We start from the raw sequence: 24,263 nt of genomic DNA, 5'->3' as shown, positions 1-24,263 counted from the left end.
AAATGTTCAAATGGCTTGAGCGTCTCCTACAGCTGTCGAAGTCGTTGCTTAGCAACAGCGTCTCAGCGAAGTGAAAAAACGTGATGTTATGGTGAAATAACAGCACGGTTAGAACGCTTCTCAACCAATCAGCTTGCGTGGCCGGAACTAAACTGTTGTATAAATGTAAATGAGATCTCGTGACATCAGAAAAGCAATGATTTCAAAACAGACTGTGTTTCTGCAGCATAGTTGAGTAGAGAATGGTACGTTTTGAAACTTTAACAGTGTTTACGTTTTACGTCAAACAAGAGAAACTTGGTTTTTCCACGATACGGACACTTAAATCATTTTCACTAAATTGCTGGTCTAGTTAAAAAAAAAAATCTCACTTTTGAGTCATTATCGATAACAGAATGCTGTGGCTGCTAATCATACAGCAAGTGCTGCTGGGATATTGTCAGTTGAACGAAAGCTTTGCTTTAACAAACTGTGTACTGATGCAGCCACAATCTTCACCCACAGTAGGCCTTATTCACCAAAGTTACATGCAAACAAATCTGATTTTGAATGAGCACACGCAGATGTCACGACAGATCTCTGGCATATCTGTGTGTTTAAACTCACATCTGATTTGCAGCTAAATACCCAGCACTATTGTGATCCCACACTGAGTAACCTACTTAGAATGAAGTAGTTGTCAGTGTAAATGAGTGCAGTGTAGCTGAACAGTGAAATCATTAAAATCAGGCTTAATGCTCACTATTGGAGAACACAAAGTAACATAAGTAAATCAGCAAGATCTGAGCTTTACCAGAATAGATGAATATGGCTCACTATTTGGCAAACAATCATTGTTGCCTTTTTTATTGATGTGTTGCTGATTAATGTTTTTTACAGTGTTCATGACTTAATTATTAACAATTAACAAACTAAATTTAAAACATAAAATTTAAAATTAAAAATAAAACTTAAACTTTAAAATTCAGTTTTAAAAATTAGTATGAAAAGTACTTTAGTATTATATTAGTAACAGTATTAGTAGTATTATAAACAGTGCTTTAAATGAGCTGTGTTCATTTGCTTCCAATCCATCTGTTCATGGAAGAGCTCTGTTTTTTTCTTCTATGACAAGAAAAAAAAGGTCAAAACATCTCATTTATGGTTAGTGGTTAAAATAGTTTGATTGGTCAATGGCAAAAAATGTGAACACAAATTTAGCAAGTTCATTATTTGTGTCTGTGGTTTATTTATAGGTAAGATATTAATATTGAAATAATATTTAAAGTCATGTCGGGTTGGCCTAGACTTACCTAGGCTGTTACACGACGGCAGGGAGGCGGACCCAAATGCAGAGGGGAAAACCCGAATGAAGTTATTGAGGCGATGGAGTGTGAATTTGGCGATTGTGCACGCTGGAGCAAACACCTTTTGTATGGCTTGGAGCCGTTTCTTAATCAAGCCTACTTTTGGTTTTTAAGTAGTTTTGGGGCAATTCCTCTCTTTTGCTTTTTCCAGCCGCCTTTTCTTTTCTTTTTTTCCTTTTCTTTTTGTTTAAATACCCACCTGGGCTAAGTACTGTACTGGTCACCCCTCTACAAAGGTGTGACAAAGGGCTGCTGTTTGCCACAGCCTTAAGTAGAGGAGTCCACAGGTGTGTCAGGTTGGGCCTAATCAGCCCGAGGGCATCTGGGGATTGGAGTTCCCTGAACTTATGGCACCTCGCCGCCGTCGCCCTCTGCTGGCGGCCAGCGGGGCTTACTGGGCCCTTACATAATCATACTGGTCAAAGGCCTCACCTGGAAGCAGTTTCTGTACTCAAACAAATATACCGCATTAATATCTGAAATTTGTTAAAACACAATAATGCTCACCTTTATTGAAAGACTTCCTGAGGTTTAGGTGGCAGGTATCTGTTGGACAGAAAAAAAATAATAATCTCTGGTTTCTGAGAACACAAACATCTGTTACCTATGTGGATGGTTGAACATTTTGATTAAAGTTCCACATTAACTTCAACATATGTCAATCAATTGTGAATAGTGAAAATTTAACTTTGTGTGTTGAATCTGCGACATGATCGTCCACAGCCATCACTAAGCAGGGGCATTCAGGGCATTAGGACCCCCGAGTTTATATTTTACTGGTGATACATTTTATATTACACAGTTTATATCATGAATCAGTTTTATAAAATGCAATATCATATTATACACAAATGTTCATTACATAATTTACAACCCCAATTCCAAAAATGTCCTGTCTTTGTACTGCTTTCGTTTAAATAGAGGTCAAAATATTTTATAAATCAATGCCTTTTATTTTGCATTTCACAAACTGTCCCACCTTTTTTTGGAATTGGGTTTGTAATTTGTCATTAATAATAATTTCTCCGCCAAGCAATATCGGTCTTACTATTTACATAACAACTCTTTGATTTTTAATAACTTTAAATTTTAAATTTTGTTAAAATTTTACAAAATATTTTAAATTGGATTTTACTCACAGGAGCACTTGGTCAGTACCTGTGGAGATAAAAACAGAGGTTATAGATTCACAGATCTCCAAACCACAAGCCTGATAGAAACAGAAAATAGACATTTTACATCAGTGCTTCCTAAGTCTAGCCTGGTTCAAAAAATGTGAAGTATTTAATAGTGAAGTATGATAAAGTAGCTATCAGAGGTATCATCAGTAATAAAAATGTTAAATGGCCAAAACTTTATTACACAATTCTATAACCTAAGAGTCGCTCAGCCACTTTGCATTGTAGTTTGTGTAGTTAAGTAATAAGCCTGGGATTTTAAGGGGTTAAAGAACAATGAACTGCTGCATTCTTCATAAATAAAACAGAGATTTGGAGCTTGTAAACAACAACAACAACAACAACAACAACAACAACAACCAGTATTTGTTTAATAATTGAATTTTTAATTACTTACCCCATTACAGACATTCTTACGTGTAACATATTCACGGCAGGCAGTCAAAGTGATACTCTGAAATTGACGCTTTGACTGGAGGCTTTGGTTCAAGTATTTTTCACGGGCCACCGCAGTTCCCTAAAAAACACAGACACCATACAAGACTGTTTGAGTTTAACTTTGTATGAATTAAATTCCACATCTAGCATATAAAGTGGAAAATGGAAACCACTTTGTCAGGATGTCTGATATGTAGCACAAAATCTAACCGAACTGCAAACAGAACTGCACAAGTGATTTTTTGAAATGATCTAGTTTATTAAGTGGTTTGTTTCTCTTTGTTTCTACACTCATTGTCCATTTTATCAGCTCTACCTACCATCTAGATGCATTTTAGTCAACCCCACTTCCAAAAAAGTTAAGACACAGTGCAAAATGTAAGTAAAACAGAATGCAATGATGTGCAAATCATTTATCCTGTGTATAATATCATTAAAAGATTCAGAGAATCCAGAGAAATCTCTTTATGCAGCAGACAGGGCCAAAAACCAACATTGGCTGGCTGAGTTCTTCAGGCCACTACATTAAAAACAGACACAACTAGTAGTATAGATTCACTGCATGGACTCCAGTTCCAAAAACCACTAAAAAACACCACTAACCACCACTAACCACTAACACACTAACCACTAACACAGTTCATCTGTGAAGGCACCATTAATGCTGAATGATATATACAGATTTTGGAGCAACATATGCTGCCATCCAGATGACGTCTTTTTCAGGGAAGGTCTTGCTTATTTCAGCAAGATAATGCCAAACCACATTCCGCATGTAATACAACAACACGGTGCCAAACTGGCCTGCCTGAAGTCCAGACCTGTCGCCACTAAAACAAACCCGAATTGTTGAGCAGCTGAAATCCTATAACAAGCAAGAAAGGGAAAACCTTTTACTTTCAAACTACAGCAATTTGTCTCCTCTTTTAAATAATTCACACATCACTGCATTCTGTTTCTATTTACATTTTGCCAGTCTCCCAACTTTTTAGGAAACAGGGTTGTAGTTCTACAATTACAGACTGTAGTCCATCTGTTCCTCTGCATACTTTGTTACCCTGTTCTTCAATGGTCAGGACTCCCATAGGACCTCCACAGACTGGGTATTATTTGGGTGGTGGATCATTCTCAGCACTGCAGTAACACTGACGTGGTGGTGAAGTGTTAGTGTGTGTTGTGCTGGTACAAGTGGATCAGACACAGCTGGGTTTTTCAACATCTCAGTGTCACTGCTGGACTAAGAATAGTCCACCAACAACAACAATACCCAGCCAAAAGTGTCCTGTGAGCGCTGATGAAGGACTAGAGGATGACCAACACTGTGCAGTGACTGATGAGCTACTGTCTCTGACTTTACATCTACAAGATGGACCAACAAGGTAGGAGTGTCTAATACTGAGTGGACACAGTGTTTAAAAACTCCAGCAGCACTGCTGTCTGATTAACTCTCTTGATTAATGGTCAGGTCCTGTGGGGGTCCTGACCTCTGAAGAACAGGGTGAAAAATCTATATTTATTAAGTGTACATTAAATGTAGAGCTTAACTTTTTCCTTTTCTGCTGAAAAGTTACCATTTTGGAGATACAGGGTATGTAAACATCGATGTGTGTGTCTCATATATAGTAACATCTCAAAATCTGTTCACACTGTTTACTGTATTCTGTCGCGCAACAATCAATTCAGCAGGTTTCTGCTTTACTGCAGTTATTTGCTCTCAAACTGAGACAGCAACACAATAAAAGGAAACACTATCAATAACGTCTATAGACAAAACAAATACTCACATTGACACGCCAAAGATATTCCTCACACTCAGGAACAGTCTCATCCAGGATGTAAAAGGTAGTGCCATTAGGATGTTCCTCAGCACGGCAAAGTGCACTGGCTTCAGCCCCACATGACTTCAGCAGGGCAATGCAGATAACTGTGTACAGAGAACAGATCACAATACAAATGTGGTGCTCAGTCCATAATAAAAACATCCTGACAAATGATGATGACCCAAAGCCCCAAGACAATCAGGAGACAAGTTTCTGAGTGTGAACAGCTGGGCTCAAAGGACAACACCCTAACACTGGTTGAAATAAGAAAGACCCAGGCCCAATCCCATTTCTTATTTTGACCCATACGCCTTGTTTTCGAGTGTCAACTTGCCCCTTGGAACTGAGTTACAAGGGGTAGTGGTTGAAATGTTCCCTTATGAAATGGGACCCTCAAATAAACAAGAGCATTACTTCATTAACAGCTACTAGCGCTGCTCTGTAGGTGACCCTGCCAGTCTGCAGTGATAGCAGAGGAGGGTAAAGTTCAGCTCCTCACTGCTGGGCTTTAGTTACATTTAGGGCATCATATGCCTTCAAAGGGGGGATGACAATTATTTAAAAAAATAAATAGCATCATTCTTACGTTTTTGAGAATGGATTTTATATATATATATATATATATATATATATATATATATATATATATATATATATATAAGCTCTGCATGTTTAATGTGGTGGTAACTTCAGGCTGCCTATGGCATTACACAAGGATGATCGGGCTATAAATACCAGCTGGATGTGCGACGCGATTCATACATTCAGAAGAGCTGGTACAATGCAGTGAATGTCATTGTGGAAAATGGGTCGCAAAGCAGATGTTACAGATTGGCTAAAAGGACTGACTACATTTGGGCGTTAAAAGCTGCGATTCGATTCATGGACTGGACTGGACAAGTGTCTGGATGTAGGCGACATCAATGTTCAGCCACTCTTGCATGAGAGATTTGCGCAGTTCGGCCAGATTTTGTCGATGCCTTCCCTGGCATCTTACTCGTTGTTCCAAGTCGTCCCACAGACTTTTAAGAGGATTTAAATCTGGGAATTTGTGGGCAGATTCCCAAGCTGCTCCAGTGCTGGCTTTTAGGTTTTTAGGTATCTCTTTCACTCACTCATTCACTCTCAATCACTAACTCACTATCTCACTCACTTGCTTTTATTCACTCTTTTACTCATTCACTCACTATCTCTTCCACTCGCTCACTCCCTAACTCACTCACTTCTCTTTCACTCACTCACAATCTCTTTCGCTCACTCATTCACTCTCAATCACTTACTCACTATCTCACTCACTCGCTTTCAAAACGCTGAGTAACGATGTTCTAATCATGCGCACCTGATGTGATACAACTGTGTGTGATTTTAGCCATTTTAAGTGGGAATAAAGGTGGGGGTGTCCTGATTTATTCCTCACCGGAAATTGCATTTTTTTTAATTACACTTTACAGAAACTTTTAAAAAGTCTTTTCTTCAGTTTTAATTGTTTAGTTTTATTACTTGAATCTCTCAGTATTGTTATTCCCACATGTCCATATATGTTAAAAACACACAGGCTTTCATAGAGTGTCCTGATTTTTTCACATGACTGTACACACCCCTTTGTTTGACCTCTGTGCTTGCCAAGTCTCTATGTTGTTAACATGAGTTCTAAACTGGTTTTCATTTCTCTTGTTCCTGTGTTTTGACCCTCTCTTTGTCTTCTAGTTTTGTGAATATAGATCTGCCTTTGCTATTGCTTGCTTGTGTTTTGACTCCTGCCTGTTGTATGGATTCTGAGTACTGACTGCCCCAAATAAAGCCAACGTTACACAAGACTTCACCAATCAAGGCTGCAGTGAGTGGCTTCACAGCCCCAACCAACAAGCCTGTCTCCACTCTGCCAGCTTACCCCAGCTTTTAATAAGGGGAGCCAGAGCAGTGTTCGGACTTCTGGATCTCCAAGTTTCCCACTGCTGAGTCATTCACACAGCTTGTGTGAGCACACTAAGGCCCCAACCACCCCCCCCACACACACACACATACACACACCCTCGGGGGCTCTGGAAAATTATGCAATTGAGCGTATATTTTACAGGAAAGAGGGTTTGCTGAGAGTAGCAGAAAGTCTTTAGTGTCAGTGCTAGAGCAGAATGAATGGGGGGACGGGGACTACAGAAAACTACAGATTTATGCATACAGTAAGACAGGGCAGGCAAGGAGGAGGAGTGGCATGCATTTATAATAATGACTTCAACTGCAAAAATACTAATTCTATAGGTGAATTTATGTCTTAGTATGTTGCGGTCAACCTTTTTAGCAACACTACTGTCATTAATTATAATGTACAGACCTCCTAAATGAAATTGTCATTTTTTGGCAGAAATTGCAGAACTAATATCAATTATATCCACAAGCTATGTGTGGCATATGCCCGCCCCCGAACACCCAGCGGCGACAAACCTCGTTAAGGTCGGCAGGGAGAGAGCCGCGAGTGTGGAGGGGCGGAGCACAAAGCCCAAGCTCCCCCGAGGGACGCGAGTCAGGACAGTGACGGCGGGACGAGGAGGATGAGGACGACGGTGCCGGCCACAAGCGGCACAAGCGAGTCCCGAGGTCCGCCGCCCGAGGTCCGCCGCCCGAGCCCCGCCCCCTGGTACGCAGTGAGGCCGGTTCACTACACCTCACGTTCGACCCGGGTGGCCGAGCTGCAAGCTTACATACTGATAGTCCATCAGACAATAATGCATTAGAATTGATTAGACTTCAAGAGATCTTTGATTTGAAGCAGCATGTGGACAGCTCCACCCACAAGCGAGGTCACATCCTGGATCTGGTCATCACTAATTGTTTAAACACAAATGTATCCTTCACCTCTGATGTTTTCATATCAGATCATGTCTGTATATTTCAGCCCATGGATTCCTCCATACTAAATAATTTTAGACTAATTTCTGATCTTCCTTTGTTAAGTAAAGTCTTACAAAAAGCTACTTTCAAACAATTAAATGTGTATCAAATATCAAAGAAGTTATATGAGAAGTTTCAATCAGGCTTTTCTTCTACCCACAGTACTCAGTATTGAGTTCCTTTATCATTGTGGAACTGAGTTGAAAGTGACTTTGTGGAGATTATTCAGGAAACTTTAAGGCTTTGGCTCTGACAGAGTTTTTCGTCAGACCTTTGTGGTGGGCGTATCTTTAAACAATCACTCGAATTGAGTGAAGCCATGTGAAGTCAAGTTAACCATCCAACCTTCTCGTTGAGCTCCTGAGCACAGCGTTAGTAACAGAACTGAAAAACCCACTAACTCAAAACTGTTGATGCAAAGCACACTTGCATTATTTAAATGTTCTGATCTGATACTTGTGGCTTTGGTGAATAAAACACTCTAGAGCTCTGTAATTCGTGATGAGAAATGACACCATGAAAGCCTGAGTCACATCCTTAATCTGGGTAAAGGGCGGGGGGGTTTCCACAGGTTTAACGTACGGCAAGGTGACTTTTTGTACGATTTTGGGATCCACAGAAAGGAAGTCTACCACTTTAAGCATGCGGTGGACATTAAAGAGTTCTTTACGTGGTGAAATAGTTTCTCAGATTGATGGAGAATGTGCTGAATACAGTTCTATATGGAACCTTTCTGATAATGGTTCTTCATAACACCAAAAAGGGTTCAAGCCTGACATCATAACAGAAACACCCTTTCTGGTGCTATATAGAACCATACAAAACCACACAATCTTAAAAAGATGGTTCTTCTCGGGGGCTTTAGCAAAGGGAAATGATTCTATTTAGAACAATGAGTTCTATATAGAAGCATCTCATGCTTAAATGGTTCTTTGCATGGTGAAATGATTCTTCTTACCATGTCAAGCAGAACCCTTTAGTGCTATATAGAACCATTTTCAAAACCATGCATAAGCAGAGTTGGGATGTAATGGAATACAATTATCAAGAACACGTATTCAGAATACAGACATTAAGTTTCTGTATTCAGTCCAAGTTACATTTTGTAAAGGCAGTATTCAGAATACAGTTACATACTATTAGAATACTTACTCACTAAATTTGAAAAATATATACCATCTCTAAAAACACCATCAAACCTGATTATTAACTATTTTTAAATCAGTGCAGTGGTTGTGTAGTCATTGGCTTAATCACAAAAACTAAAGGTCCTGCTAGAGCCTGAGTAGACTGATAAATCAATGTGATGATCAGTTATTAATCTCAGTGTTACTGAGCTCTGCTAAAGCCTGAGTAGACTGATAAATCAATGTGATGATCAGTTATTTATCTCAGTGTTACTGAGCTCTTTTAAGGGATGGTCAAATGAATCAACTCCTCAGTAATGTTCAGTTTCACCAGATCTGAGTCATGATGGTGGTTTTTCTCGAGACTCGAAGTCATTTAGCTTGAGGAATGATGCCGTTCTGAGGTCTGAGGATGTCCTGAAATGTCCCCCGTAGCCCCGCCTAGTGCTAATTAACATATATCTGCATGTTGTTCAGTTTGAAAACGAAAAAGAAAAGTCGGAAATGAAAAGTGAATCTCCAGCAGGTGGCGCTGATGTTCGTTTGCATTTGTCTTTTCATTCTGACACTTAAAGCGCGTTGACGCTGAAAACTGAATCACAAACCGTAACTTTGCTGTTGATTTATCCGACATTTTCATTTTCAGATATGCAGCCGATTGCTATGAAAAAGCAATATGAACGTAAACATTGCACTTTGATTTTAGTTTTGACACGTATTCTGCATTTTATGAAGAAAAGCCAAAGTGAAGCTTGGATTTTCTTTTCTCTATTAGCTTTTTCATTTTAGATTTAGTCATGAAAAACCAGAATAACGACTAAAATTAAATGATAAATAGCTTTTTAAAATTTATTTTCATTTTCATGAGAAATTAAATTGCAAATGTAGGTATTTCATTTCATTTTCAATGTTGTCAGGATATTTGTGCAGATGTTTGGAAAAAGAAATGGCAAAAAGAGGTCTGCATTTACATTTTATTGTTTTAATTTTAATTTTTGGCTGGATTTGCCTCCCATAGGTGGTGAGAGAAAAGAAAAAAGTTAAGAATTTTCAGAAATTCATTTAATTTAAAAGTGAATTTTTCATGAAACATATTTCAATATATCCAGTTTGCCTTTCCAAGATTTATTGTGAATGTGTTCTTAATGTATTCTGAATACGTTACTTTTCTTATGTACTGTAATGGAACACATTACTGAATACATGTAGGACGGTGTATTCAGTGTTCAGACATCACTACTTTTAAAGTACTCTGCCCACCCTGAACACATGAATGAGGTTCATTGTGCAGCACATCCTATTCTGTTCAGGGAATCTCTCTCCACTCACTGTTACAGAAGTCAGTGTCGTTAGGAAGAACATAAAAGACGAATGTACTCACAGAGCACTGCTAGCATCCGAGGAGCAGCACCAGTCTTCCAGTTCATGATGAGGAGGCTGAGGAAGCTCGTCCAGATGCTGGTCCTGACACTGGTCAAACGTGGCTTTCTTACTCGGTCGAAACATGAAATTATGAAGAAAGAATCAATTTAAGGTGAAAACAGCAGCACAAACAGAATAAACTCCACACTTTCAGGCTGTAAAACTCACCACAGCAGCGTCCACAGCTGAGCACAAACTCAAACTCAGCCGCTACAGCTTAAAATACCCTCTGCGCGGAATGATACATCGGCACGAGTCTCTTCGTAGAGATGGACTCCTATAAAAACATCGGCACCAGGCGCTTTTACAGACTAATATTTGTGCTGAATACCGTAGAGCATTTATATTATTTGATGCTGTGAAAATAAAAAAACAATAACGTTGTCAAAGCAAAATGTACAGGGTCTATTTTTCTATGAGGAGGCATCCATTCCTTGGAGGCACTGCTCCTAGTGCGGCTCTTTAGCCAGCTGTTCTTCTTCTTGAGGGAATTAATAAATATTCATAAATCTCTAGACGGGATTGGTCGAATCAAGGCGAGCCTCCCCACTTTTTTCCGCATGATTTTACCGGGATAGGCTACAGCTTGAATATTCATAAAGCGTTTATTAGAATCAAGCGTCTCACGTGCGTGATTTTCTCCACTGGAAGGATGGAGGATGTCTGAAAAGTGAGTGACTACAAATAGAATCGGCGTCGATGGCCAAGATGTAGTTTTCCTGGCATTTATTCATTCGTTCATTTTTAACACTGTGATTCTCTTTCACGAGTTCATGTTTTCCCACTATCTGCTGTGTTTTTAAGCAGGTTTTTCTCAACTGATTTAGCCCATTAAACACTTAAACTCCTGTCCACTTAATTATGGAGACATTTTGAAAAAAAAAAAATGGACAGAATTTTTGGACCAAATCCCATTTCACCCATTGCCCCTACCACTCAGCCCTTAGCCCTCTGTTTTGCACGTTCACATCTAGGGGTAGGGTGTCCCAACTGTTGTTGAGAGAGAGGGGTGGGGTGAAGTGTTTGGGCTACATGGCCCTCCAAACGGAGGTTTTTCAGAGACTCCAAAAAGAGTGTTATGAGAAAAAAAGGAAAACAGGCAAGATGGCTGAACAAAAGTCCAAAGAACTATTAAGTGCGTGGAAACACACTCAGTGATAACATGATTATCTCTGTTGTCGGAACAAAACCTTGTATTTCTAAAATGGTGACTTTACAGGAGAAGGAAAAAACCTACTTTACTTTTAATGTAAGTCAATAGAACCAGAATTTTTCCAAGTGTGAGAATTTTCTCTGTTACAAAATTACAGTAACTATCGTTTTATCTTAGTTTGATGTTGTTTCAATGTATTATGGTCCTTTTCTTCATATCAAGCATAAAAAATCTCTAATAGCATCCTAATGTCTCGATAGCTAGCTAGCTAACTTTCCCGTTCCACCTTAAATGGTCCAGCAGTTCTGACGCCTGAAGCGCCAGAATGTAACTGCTGCACCATTTAAGGGGGAACGGGAAAATTTGAACAAGAAGCTGGTGAATATCTGACTTCAGCTTCATATCACTGAAGAATTAGGGGGGGTGATAATAAATAATTGCCCCCCTCTTTGAAGACACATGATGCCCTAAATGTAACTAAAGCCCAGCAGTGAGGAGCTGAACTTTACCCTCCTCTGCTGTCACTGCAGACTGGCAGGGTCACCTACAGAGCAGCGCTAGTAGCTGTTAATGAAGTAATGTTGTTATTTATTTTTAATTTGAGGGTGGTCCCATTTTGTAGGGCAAGATTTCAACTACTACCCCTTGTAACTCAGTTCCAGTGAGTTTCTCGTGCTAAAGTGAGTTTAGCGTGAGTAAAAACAAACTCACACACATCAGCAAATCCATCAATGTGTGAATCACTTCTAATCTTTATACACATAAAAATAAAATAAACTCCCAAAACACAGTAAGAAGGACGAAGCTGAATGGCTTCCTATTCGCCAACTTCTTGTTTGAGTTTTTCCGTTCCACCTTAAATGGTGCAGCAGTCACTTTCTGGTGCCTGAAGCTGCACCATTTAAGGTGGAATGGGAAAATTCTAACAAGAAGCTGGTGAATAAGAAACTGACTTCAGCTTCGTGTTAGAAGATGCTAACATTAATCTATTATGAATATCTACACGGATTAAGGAATACTATAATTTAACTAGCTACAAAGCTTTAACCACCATTATAAATAAATACTACGTAAAGTTAAAATCCTCTGAATAGACTATTAAATCAAATAAGCTTAATATAAACCAGAGGAAGAACAATCACATCAGCAGGTTCTCTGTGCTTCACCAACCACACGACCATATCTACATACACATCACACAAACAATACGCATCAGATAATCATGAGCGTGCATCGCTGCGTTCCGTCTGTTATATAATCCTATTCTGCTTTCTGAGTGCAGTATTCTTGAAACAGTATCTGTAATGGTACTGAATGCAGTCCAGCAGCGATGTTGAAAGCCCTAAAATGGCGGCGCCGTTGACGTGCCTGACTGGACCCAACGCGGCATCTAGATATGGATATCTATGGGTTGTACTATAAGAGGTTAGCATTCATTGGCAAACGTGAAAATGTTATAGAAGCAGCTTTAATATTTTTTCCTGTTTTAGGAAAAAAGTTAAGAAGTCTAAAGAATAGAAATCTAATATTCTCTTTTCTGTTTTTACATGTGTGGGGTGAGGCTAATGTAGCTAACAAGTAGCAGAAGTTTACTTATGCGAATAACCCAGTAAAGGCCCGCCGCCGTGGTTTGGCCTCAGGAGGTCATGTCGACCCAGTCCGATTATAGGCCTAACCAAAATTGGTTGGCATACAGACCTCTGAAGGTGTGTCGTCATGCCGTAGTCCACCCATTTCAACGCAAAGGAGTGTTAGCTTGCATGTAGCATTATCCATGTTACGACTCCTTAATGACCTCCTGATTCAGAGGGTCCAGCGAGATTTGGGGGAAAATGTACACGGGACAAAATGTTTCACCTTTGGAACTTCTTTGGTTTATAACAGGGCCTGATATCAGCAATTTTAGAAAACAGAATTCATTTTTACTTTAGACCCGGAGTTCCTAATATGGGCATGACGCCAATTACATAACCCTTCTGGCTTGCGTTCACACTTTCCTGTTTAATGGTTGTTCAATTCCTGTCTAAAAGTACACATGAAAGGCATGCATGAAACAGACTCAAACTCTTTTTAAGTGGCACAGACTTCTACATTAGCCTCATAGCTCCAACGCAAAACTAAAGAAGCAAATTTCAGACAATTTCAGTGAATGCGCCGTGCCCAAGGACCTAAATTGGTCAAAGGGAACATGAATTTGAGGGGGAACTGAATCAGATACAACATTGGCAGCAGCTTTTGCTTACAGTTTATTTTTAGTTTTCTTACCTATTTTTGGAAGGTGGAAAAGTGTGTGGAGGACCTTGATAAGGCCTGTTTCCAAAATGTCGTAGAGCCAAATCGATTTGAACCAGAACACACAAATGATTTGCAGCGGCTTGAAGGGAGCAAACAAGCGAGAGAGAGAGAGACAGAGAGAGAGAAAGAGAGAGAGAGAGAAAGAGAGAGAGAGAGAGAGAAAGAGAGAGAGAGAGAGAGAGAGAGAGAGAGAGAGAGACTGAACCCACTGGCGCTGAAGCAGAAGAACCCAGGGTGAATGGAAATTGACGGTGTTAACAACAAACTACTTGCTACTCTGCTCTCCAGTTTATGGGGCAGGACAGCGAGGAGCAACTGTGATCTATCACAGCTCCTCTGATGAATAACGTTACTCACATAAGCTCTGAGCTTTGTTGACACAACACCACCAACTCAAACAACACGAAAGAGCGGAGGGGTACATGCAGGGCGTTGTAAGGAAAAATAGTCCCCAAAGAAAACACATTTTTTTGAATTTAGCACTATTTTACCATCATCAGCACGACATGGAAACCTTACAAGACACATGGAAGTTCACTGGTCATTTTGGATAAACAGATGTATTTGCAGTGTAGACATACAGACGTCTAGTTCCCAGTACTATAATAGCTACGTTCACATTACAAGCTTCATTTCTCAAATCAGATTTTTTGCTCAAATCTGATCTCTCTGACATGATGGTTCACACTCGTATAGGTGATTCAAATCTGTCATTAATGTGAACTAACTGGCGTCCTGAAATGACCCACATGAGCACATCCTACTCAGTAACGTCACGTGAATGAATTGCGTCACGTGCATCATCAGCAAACAGACTAACGAGCAGAACGAGCTTCACTGAGAGGATAATTAACTCTGATCAGCTCTCAGCTTCATTATTAGAGCCAGACGAAGGAGAAAAAAGTGAGATGAGCTGCTTTTCCACCATTTACAGGCTTTAACTTCTGTTCAGGGCTGCTGCCATGGTAACGCTGAATGATGGCGCACGCGCAGTCGAAAAAAAGCATATGAATTCCGATTTGAAGGTTCACATTAAGGTCGCATGGCCACGAATCAGATAGGTATCCGATCTAGGACCAGAAAGTGACTCAGGTCGGATTTGAAAAGATCAGATTTGTGTCCACACAGCCCTGAAAACATCAGATTTGAGTCACATTAGGGCAAAAAATCGGATTTGTGCCACTTCAACCTGGTAATGTGAACATAGCCAATGGTGAACAATTGTGACTCTGTAAATTTCTCTAGACAGGCACATTTCACACCAAACCACTGAATGATTTTGTTTACGTCTAAACGGTTGAATGATTAAGGAATTTTGCAAAATTGGTGGAGTTCCCCTTTAAACATGGTTTTTGGAGGTTCCTGAATTGCAAGTTTATAATTAATTTCAAAGCCTATTATGGAATTATATTTTAATTATATTATAATAGAGTATAATATTTGTGAGATCACAGCTGAAAATGTTTTAGCACCCCATGAAATGAAGTATAACATTTAAAAATAAAACATTCTTTATTAAAATGAACACTCAAAACACAAACTTTCAGTAGTACAGATTATGTACAAAATCTTTTTAAGATTATGCTGGGAAGGAAACGCCTGCATATGTACAAGAGACAACTGGTGTTTGTAGCCAGTTTTGCATAGTATAGTAGTTCAGTATGGCAGCTGAAGATGACATACAGTATTAACCCTATCAAAACCAGCTGCCCTGCAGACGGGATTAAAATTCCATGTTGTTTTTTGAGCAGCGTTGCGTCTTTGGCAGTTATAAGCATTAAACAACAACAACCAGTGTAGTAACAACATAAACTGCACAGTAACAAGCAGCTGACGGGCGGGTGCTGAAAAGACCCCTCTACCTTATTGTTATTACTTAAGAATAACCCCTCAAGTAACTACTGAATAATAAGACTTATGATGAAATAAAAGTCACTAAGAGGTTATATGTGGCACTGCAGTTTTGCTGGTGCATTTAGTCTGTTTGTAAACCTCAGAAAAACATATGTAGATTATTACTGTATTCTTGGAAATCTGCTCACTGCCCGACTCATTAAGATCTGGTGTTTTCCCATTAAATGCATTGAACAAATTATTGACAAAATCTGATTTTCTGTAGGTATTGGATTATTAAGTGCATGGAAACACACTCAGTGATAACGTGATTATCTCTGTTGTTGGAAGAAAACCTCATATCTCCAAAATGGTGACTTTACAGGAGAAGGAAAAAACCTACTTTACTTTTAATGTAAGTCAATAGAACCAGACTTTTTTCAAAGTCATTTGAGGTCATTTCTTTTAGTCCATTTACCATGAAATTTACAAACAATGTAAAGGTTAAAAGGTATTTTATGTCAAAAACGTCAAAAACTGAGATACGGGGTTTTGTTCCGACAACAGTGATACGTAGAACACAACATGGAATTTCCTCCTCTTGCTGGCAGCATGGCTGATCTGAGGCAGTTATACTGGCCCTGAGAGAGAGAGGGAGAGAGAGAGAGAGATGGAGATAGGGATAGGGGATAGAGAGAGGGAAATGAAGAAAGAATATGGGGGAGGCCAGTTGTTAAATGAATACTGGCCTTTGATACAGCACTGTCATCAGCTTGTCTGCTAAAGTCTCTGACCTTTCAAGTCCATTTCAGTCCCCATGAGAGAAAAAATAATCAAAGTTATGTAAATTAATGCCTTTCCCTTCCTCTTCCGCTACAGGCAGGAAGTGATGCTGGCTTTGCTGACATGAGGGGCTGACTGAGAAGACCTGGGGGAGGCGACGAGCACGAGCAGGGAGGAGAGTAGCTCTGCTTGTCCATTTTAGACATGAACTGCAATCTGTGCCTGACGGGAAACAAACAGACACACAGGAGCCATAAATGGAAGCCAAACTTTAAACCATGGTGAAAAATGCAGGAAACAGTCAGAAAGCACATAAGCAAGTCTATTTGACATCATTTAAAGGGGAATTCCACCAATTTTTCTAAATGTCTATGATTAAATGGTTAAGATGTAAACAAAGTCATTCAGAGTGGTTTAATGTGAAATCCTCAGTTATAGAGAAACGTACAGAGTCCGAATTGTTTACAGTGGTGGCGATAGGAACCAAAGTGTTTAATGCCCTTAAATGCTCCCTCACAGAGAGCTATTACATAAAACAGTCCCAAACACATCCAGAGGCTTGGTTGTACAATACTATGAGATAATATAGATAATATATTGGTCTAAAATGTATTTTTAAACCCATTCATGGGGAGGGGTACATGCAGGGCTGTGAGGCAAAAACTTCCCCAAAGAAAACATACTTTCTCAGATTTACCACTATTTTTGCATCATCAACATTACTAACAGCTCACAAGGCGCGTGTAAGTTCAGTTTTGGATAGTAAAAAAATGGCTATATTGGTGCTGTAGACACTGTGACCCCTGGTTCCATTCATCACCACTGTAACATACAATTTCACATCAAACCACTTTGTTTAGGTCTCAACCACTGAATCAAGCAGATATTTAGACAAATCAGTGGAATTCCTGATATGGTTTGAGCCCAGTGATGATTTAGGCCTGCAGTTCACATAATGCTGACTGGTACATTAGCCTCATAGCTCAAAAAAGAAAACTTCAGACAGAAATCGTCTTGGCTGATTGATTATGTTTGGAGTAACGGGAACTGCTGAACTGAATTTCCTCTGATTTTTCCAAATTTCTAACTCATATGAATAAGATGTAAACCGAGACGTCTCTCTGAAGACTCATGTAGGTTCACTGCGGGTCTTAGATAGTAAATACAATGGCTATATTTGCACTGCAGATATTGTGACCCCTGGTTCCATTCAAAGTAAGTTTCTCTACAATGAACTGTTTCCACTCTAAATGACTTTGTTCAAGTATCGACCACTGAATTAAATCTGGTTGACTTCCCCTTTAAGGATGCAATGAGAGCGGAACTGAACTAAAGAATAATAAAAGGTCAGTACCTGAGAAAGTAGGCAAAGAGCATGATGATGGTGACGAGGAGACACAGCCCAAACGCCCACAGCACATACACCCACGTTACATCAATGCCATCAGCTGCCTCTGTTAAAGCAGAGAGAGAGAGAGAGAGAGAGAGAGAGGGTGGAGGAAGGACGAGTATCAGAGGAGTGTCCAGTCTTGACAGTCAATTGTCAATAAACACTGTTCGCCGCTGCATTCACAAATTCAAGTTAAGACTATAATGTCCAGAAACACTGCCAACGTTTCTGGACTCAAGCTCTCCTGAAATGGACTGATTCAGAGTCAAAGCCTTTATTGTAACATTCTGCAGGTGTTACAACAGCATGGCTGTGTAATCAGAGTGTGCGGGTGCTGGACTGGCCTGCCTGCCTCCTATTGACAACGTGTGCCGCATTATTAAGTCCAAAATACATATACAACAACAAAGACGCCGTACATTTGCAGAGCTGAAGACTTGTATAACTGAAGAAGTGCAAAAAATCCACTTTCAAAACTCCCATATTTGGAATGAGCGTAAAGTTACTGTAAGGGTCCAGTCTGTGCGGGGCCGGCCGCCAGCAGAGGGCAACAGCGGCGAAGTGCCATAAGTTCAGGGAACTCCAATTCCCAGAAGTCCTCAGGCTGATTAGGCCTAACCTGACACACCTGTGGACTCCTCTACTTAAGGCTGTGGCAAACAGCAGCCCTTTGTCACACCTTTGTAGAGGGGTGACTGGCACAGTATGCAGTCTAGGTGGGTATTTAAATAAAAAGAAAAGAGGGCTGGAAGAAACAAAAGAGAGTAATTGCCCTAAAATAAAAAAAAAGGCTTGAGCTACAAACGGCTCCAAGCCATACAAGTGAAACAAAGTCTGCCTTCCCCTCTTAATTACAGAGGAAGTCATTTTATTTTCTGATTATCTTTTATTTCACATTTCTAGTTCAGCCTCTGTCTACTAGGTGAACCAACAAGGTAGGAGTGTCTAGTAAACTGGACTGCGAGTGGTCACAGTGTTTAAAAACTCCAGCAACACTGCTGTCTGATTAACTCTCTTGATTAATGGTCAGGTCCTGTGGGGGTCCTGACCACTGAAGAACAGGGTGAAAAATATATATTTATTAAGTGTACATTAAATCTCAAACTCTGTTCACACTGTATACTTTATTCTGTCGCGCAACAATCAATTCAGCAGGTTTCTGCTTTACTGCAGTTATTTGCTCCCAAACTGAGACAGAAATACAATAAAAGGAAACACTATCAACAACGTCTATAGACAAAACAAATACTCACATTGACACGCCAAAGATATTCCTCACACTCAGGAACAGTCTCATCCAGGATGTAAAACGCAGTGACATTAGGATGTTCCTCAGCACGGCAAAGTGCACTGGCTTCAGCCCCACATGACTTCAGCAGGGCAGTGCAGATAACTGTGTAATACAGAGAACAGATCACAATACAAATGTGGTGCTCAGTCCATAATAAAAACATCCTGACAAATTATGATGACCCAAAGCCTCAAGACAATCAGAAGACAACAGCTGGGCTCAAAGGACAACACCCTAACACTGGTTGAAATAAGAAAGACCCAGGCCCAATCCCATTTCTTATTTTGACCCATACCCCTTGTTTTCGAGTGTCTCCTTGCCCCTTGGAACTGAGTTACAAGGGGTAGTGGTTGAAATGTTCCCCTATGAAATGGGACCCTCAAACCCTCAAGAGCACTACTTCATTAACAGCTACTAGCGCTGCTCTGTAGGCGACCCTGCCAGTCTGCAGTGACCGCAGAGGAGGGTCAAGTTCAGCTTCTCACTGCTGGGCTTTAGTTATATTTAGGGAATCATATGCCTTCAAAGAGGGAGGCAATTATTTATTATCACCCACCCCTCATTCTTCAGTGTCCTGAGCCTCTTCTAGTCTGCCTTTGGCCCAGTACTGAGAGAGGAGAAGGCTCCCCAAGGATTTTTGGGGGGAGGGGCTATACTGGCTTCCTGTCACCAGAACACAGTTTCCCACTGCAGAGTCAGAGCATTCACACAGCTTGTGTGAGCACACTAAGCCCCCCCCCGACACACACACACACACACACACACACACACACACACACACACACACACACACACACACACAGACTTCCTCAGGGAGCTCTTGAAAATCATGCATACTTTTCACAGGATAGAGGTTGTGTCCAGAGCAGCAGGAGGTCTTCAGGGTCAGGGTCAGCAGGCAAGGAGGAGAAGTGGCATGCATTTATAATAGTGACTTTAAATGCATGGGTTAGATTGTGGAGGTGAAATTTTCCCATTGTGGCGACTAATAAGGGTCACTTAATAATAATAATAATAATAATAATAATAATAATAATAATAAATTAGACTTCAAGAGATATTTGATTTGAAGCAGCATTTTCAACTAAAGGTTGAAACACAAATGTATCCCTCATCCCATCATGTTTTCATATCAGATCATGTCTGTATATTTCAGCCCATGGATTCCTCCATACTAAATAATTTTAGACCAATTTCTGATCTTCCTTTTTTAAGTCAAGTCTTACAAAAAGCTACTTTCAAACAGTTGAATGCGTATCAAATATCAAACAAGTTATAGGAGAAGTTTCAATCAGGCTTTTGTTCTAACCACAGTACTCAGTATTGAGTTCCTTTATCATTGTGGAACTGGGTTGAAAGTGACTTTGTGGAGATTATTCAGGAAACTTTAAGGCTTTGGCTCTGACAGAGTTTTCCGTCAGACCTTTGTGGTGGGCGTATCTTTGATCACTCGAATTAAGGGAAGTCATGATAGCTAGTTAACCATCCAACCTTCTCGTGAGCTCCTGAGCACAGCATTAGTAACAGAACTGAAAACCCCACTAACTCAAAATGTAGTTATAACTGAAGTTTGGGGGGAGGAGCATGGCTGAAACCCCTCCTTCTTACAATCTAATGGCCTATAAATTCACATCCTCACCTTCCGTACTTGTGACGAAGGGTTCGCAATCCCCACTACAGATATGAGGGGGGTCTGGCCTTCTGGCTACAGGCAGAAGCTGCACAGAACTCCAGCCCAAGTTCTCAGAGTTCTCCCCCTCCCTCAATCAGCCTTCCCCCATAGTACCACCACCATGTTGACGGCACAGTCTGAACTCACAAAATACTCTTAACATAAGCTTCTGTTGACGCAAAGCACATTTCTATAGGCTTCAGTTATAGATGTATAGCACATTTTGGTTCAGTGAGGCTTTCAGCTCTTTTTCTCTGTGGAAATCATCTGTGCAGTGTGGCAAATATAAAATGTTGAAAATCACTTCAAAGAACCCTTTAGAGCCTCTTAAATTTAGGAGTGATCATTTAGTGATCATTGGGGGCGGTCATGGGCTGGAGGTTAGGGACCCAACCTTGCGACTGGAAGGTCGCCGGCAGGACGTGACTGAGGTGCCCTTGAGCAAGGCACCTAACCCCCAACTGCTCCCCGGGCGCTGCGCATAGGGCTGCCCACCGCTCAGGGCAAGTGTGCTCACTGCCCCCTAGTGTGTCTTCACTTGTGTGTATGTGGTGTTTCACTGCATGGATGGGTTAGATTGTGAAGGTGAAATTGCCCCATTGTGGGACTAATAAGAGTCTCTTAATCTTAGTATAACAGGTTAATAAGGAAGTGTAAGATGAATAAAATCTGAAAATGTTATTGTAATGCAGTACATGACATCTTTGCTTTATTTAAATGTTCTGATCTGATACTTGTGGTCTTGCTGTTGGCCTTGGTGAATAAAACACTCCAGACCTCTAGAATTCATGATTGGCTCTGAGAAATGACACCATGAAAGTATGAGTCACATCCCTAATCTGGGCAAAAGGCAGGGGGAGGGGGTGTAAGCAGCCCAGCAGCCAGGGCGGAAACAATTCTGTATTGAGCCTCTGCTCAGGGGACCGTGGGAACAGCAGTGGACTGAAGCAGGTGGTGAGAGAAAAGAAAAAAGTTATGAATGTTCAGAAATTCATTTAAATTAAAAGTGAATTTTTCATGAAACATATTTCAATATATCCAGTTTGCCTTTCCAAGATTTATTGTGAATGTGTTCTTAATGTATTCTGAATACGTTACTTTTCTTATGTACTGTAATGGAACACATTACTGAATACATGTAGGACGGTGTATTCAGTGTTCAGACATCACTACTTTTAAAGTACTCTGCCCACCCTGAACACATGAATGAGGTTCATTGTGCAGCACATCCTATTCTGTTCAGGGAATCTCTCTCCACTCACTGTTACAGAAGTCAGTGTCGTTAGGAAGAACATAAAAGACGAATGTACTCACAGAGCACTGCTAGCATCCGAGGAGCAGCACCAGTCTTCAAGTTCATGATGAGGAGGCTGAGGAAGCTCGTCCAGATGCTGGCCCTGACACTGGTCAAACGTGGCTTTCTTGCTCAGTCATAACATGAAATTATGAAAAAGTAATCAATTTAAGGTGAAAACAGCAGCAGAAACAGAATAAACTCCACACTTTCAGGCTGTAAAACTCACCACAGCAGCGTCCACACCTGAGCACAAACTCAAACTCAGCCGCTACAGCTTAAAATACCCTCTGCGCGGAATGATACATCGGCACGAGTCTCTTCGTAGAGATGGACTCCTATAAAAACATCGGCACCAGGCGCTTTTACAGACTAATATTTGTGCTGAATACCGTAGAGCATTTATACGGAGCCCCGCTGGTGACATCTTGTATAATTAAAAATAATGCGTGACCACGCCTTATTAATGCATGGGAACGAGATCCTAATGTGTGGCCACAACTTAGTATGGCGCGGCTTACTAAGTCGTGGCCACGCATTAGGATCTCGTTCCCACGCTTTACTAAGTCGTGGCCACGCATTAGGATCTCGTTCCCACGCTTTACTAAGTCGTGGCCATGCATTATTTTTATTTATATAGGATGTCACCAGTGGGGCTCCGTACATTTATATTATTTGATGCTGTGAAAATAAAAAACAATAACGTTGCCAAAGCAAAATGTACAGGGTCTATTTTTCTATGAGGAGGCATCCATTCCTTGGAGGCACTGCTTCTAGTGCGGCTCTTTAGCCAGCCGTTCTTCTTCTTGAGGGAATTAATAAATATTCATAAATCTCTAGACGGGATTGGTCGAACCAAGGCGAGCCTCCCCACTTTTTTTTCGCATGATTCTACCGGGATAGGCTACAGCTTGAATATTCATAAAGCGTTTATTAGAATCAGGCGTCTGATTGGTCCAACCAAGTCGAGCCCCTCCAACTCACACGTGCGTGATTTTCTCCACTGGAAGGACGGAGGATGTCTGAAAAGTGAGTGACTACAAATAGAATCGGCGTCGAGGTCCAAGATGTAGTTTTCCTGGCATTTATTCATTCGTTCATTTTTAACACTGTGATTCTCTTTCATGAGTTCATGTTTTCCCACTATCTGCTGTATTTTTAAGCAGGTTTTTCTCAGCTGATTTAACCTATTAACCACTTAAACTCTTCCCCACTTAATTATGGAGAAATTTTGAAAAAGAAAGATGGTGGAATTCCCCTTCAAGGCTGTCAAAACAATATACCGTCAAAACACACATTTGGAGTTGATCCCTATCAGCTGGTGTTCTTTTCATACAGGAATGGGTTTACAAGACATCCCAGACAGCAACATGTTCGGGCCGGATTACCTTGGCCGTCACAAAATCCTCCTGGCTGTCGCATCTGTACTGCGGACTTGTGCCACATTTGGGCCAAGTAACTGTTAACAGCGTTTACAGCACTGGACACTCCTTAATGACCTCCTGATTCAGAGGGTCCAGTGAGATTCGGGGGAAAATGTACACGGGACAAAATGTTTCACCTTTGGTTTACAACAGGGCCTGATATCAGCAATTTTAAAAAACAGAATTCATTTTTACCAAAACCGCCTTAGACCCGGAGTTCCTAATATGGGCATGACGCCAACTACATAACCCTTCTGGCTTGCGTTCACACATTCCTGTTTAATGGTCATTAAATTCCTGTGAAAGGCATGCATGAAACAGACTTGTGCCACTCAAACTCTTTAAGTGGCACAGACTTCCACATTAGCTTCGTAGCTTCAACGCAAAACTAAAGCAAATTTCAGACAATTTCAGTGAATGCGCCGTGCCCAAGGACTTAAAATGGTCAAAGGGAACATGAATTTGAGAGGGAACTGAATCGGATACAACATTGGCAGCATTTTTGTCTTTTACAGTTTATTTTTAGTTTTCTTACCTATTTTTGGAAGGTGGACAAGTGTGTGGAGGACTTCGATGAGGCCTGTTTCCAAAATGTCGTAGAGCCAAATCGATTTGAACCAGAACACACAAATGACTTGCAGTGGCTTGAAGAAAAGGGAGCAAACATGTGAGAGAGAGAGAGAGAGAGAGAGAGAGAGGCTGAACCCACTGGCGCTGAAGCAGAAGAAACAGGGTGAATGGAAATTGACGGTGTCAACAACAAACTACTTGCTACTCTGCTCTCCAGTTTATGGGGCAGGACGGCGAGGAGCAACTGTGATCTATCACAGCTCCTCTGATGAATAACGTTACTCACATAAGCTCTGAGTTTTGTTGACACCGTGTGACACAACACCACCAACTCAAAC

The 24,263-nt window shown here is 40.7% G+C and overlaps 1 long non-coding RNA gene across 1 annotated transcript; it reads right to left on the bottom strand.

The window, feature by feature from the left end:
- Positions 1 to 16,009: 16,009 nt before the first annotated feature.
- LOC118824191 lies at positions 16,010 to 22,277 on the bottom strand. The gene is made up of 5 exons (XR_005008579.1): positions 22,161 to 22,277; positions 21,952 to 22,058; positions 18,928 to 19,067; positions 17,639 to 17,738; positions 16,010 to 16,506 (listed from the first exon to the last, which is right to left on the bottom strand). It is a non-coding gene; the product is annotated as an uncharacterized LOC118824191 (long non-coding RNA).
- Positions 22,278 to 24,263: the final 1,986 nt, after the last annotated feature.

Source organism: Colossoma macropomum, unplaced genomic scaffold (genome assembly GCF_904425465.1).
Source record: "Colossoma macropomum unplaced genomic scaffold, Colossoma_macropomum, whole genome shotgun sequence".
In the NCBI taxonomy this organism is placed as follows: domain Eukaryota; kingdom Metazoa; phylum Chordata; class Actinopteri; order Characiformes; family Serrasalmidae; genus Colossoma; species Colossoma macropomum.
Note: the sequence above shows the minus strand (reverse complement) of the source record. Positions and strands in the feature narration are given on the sequence as shown.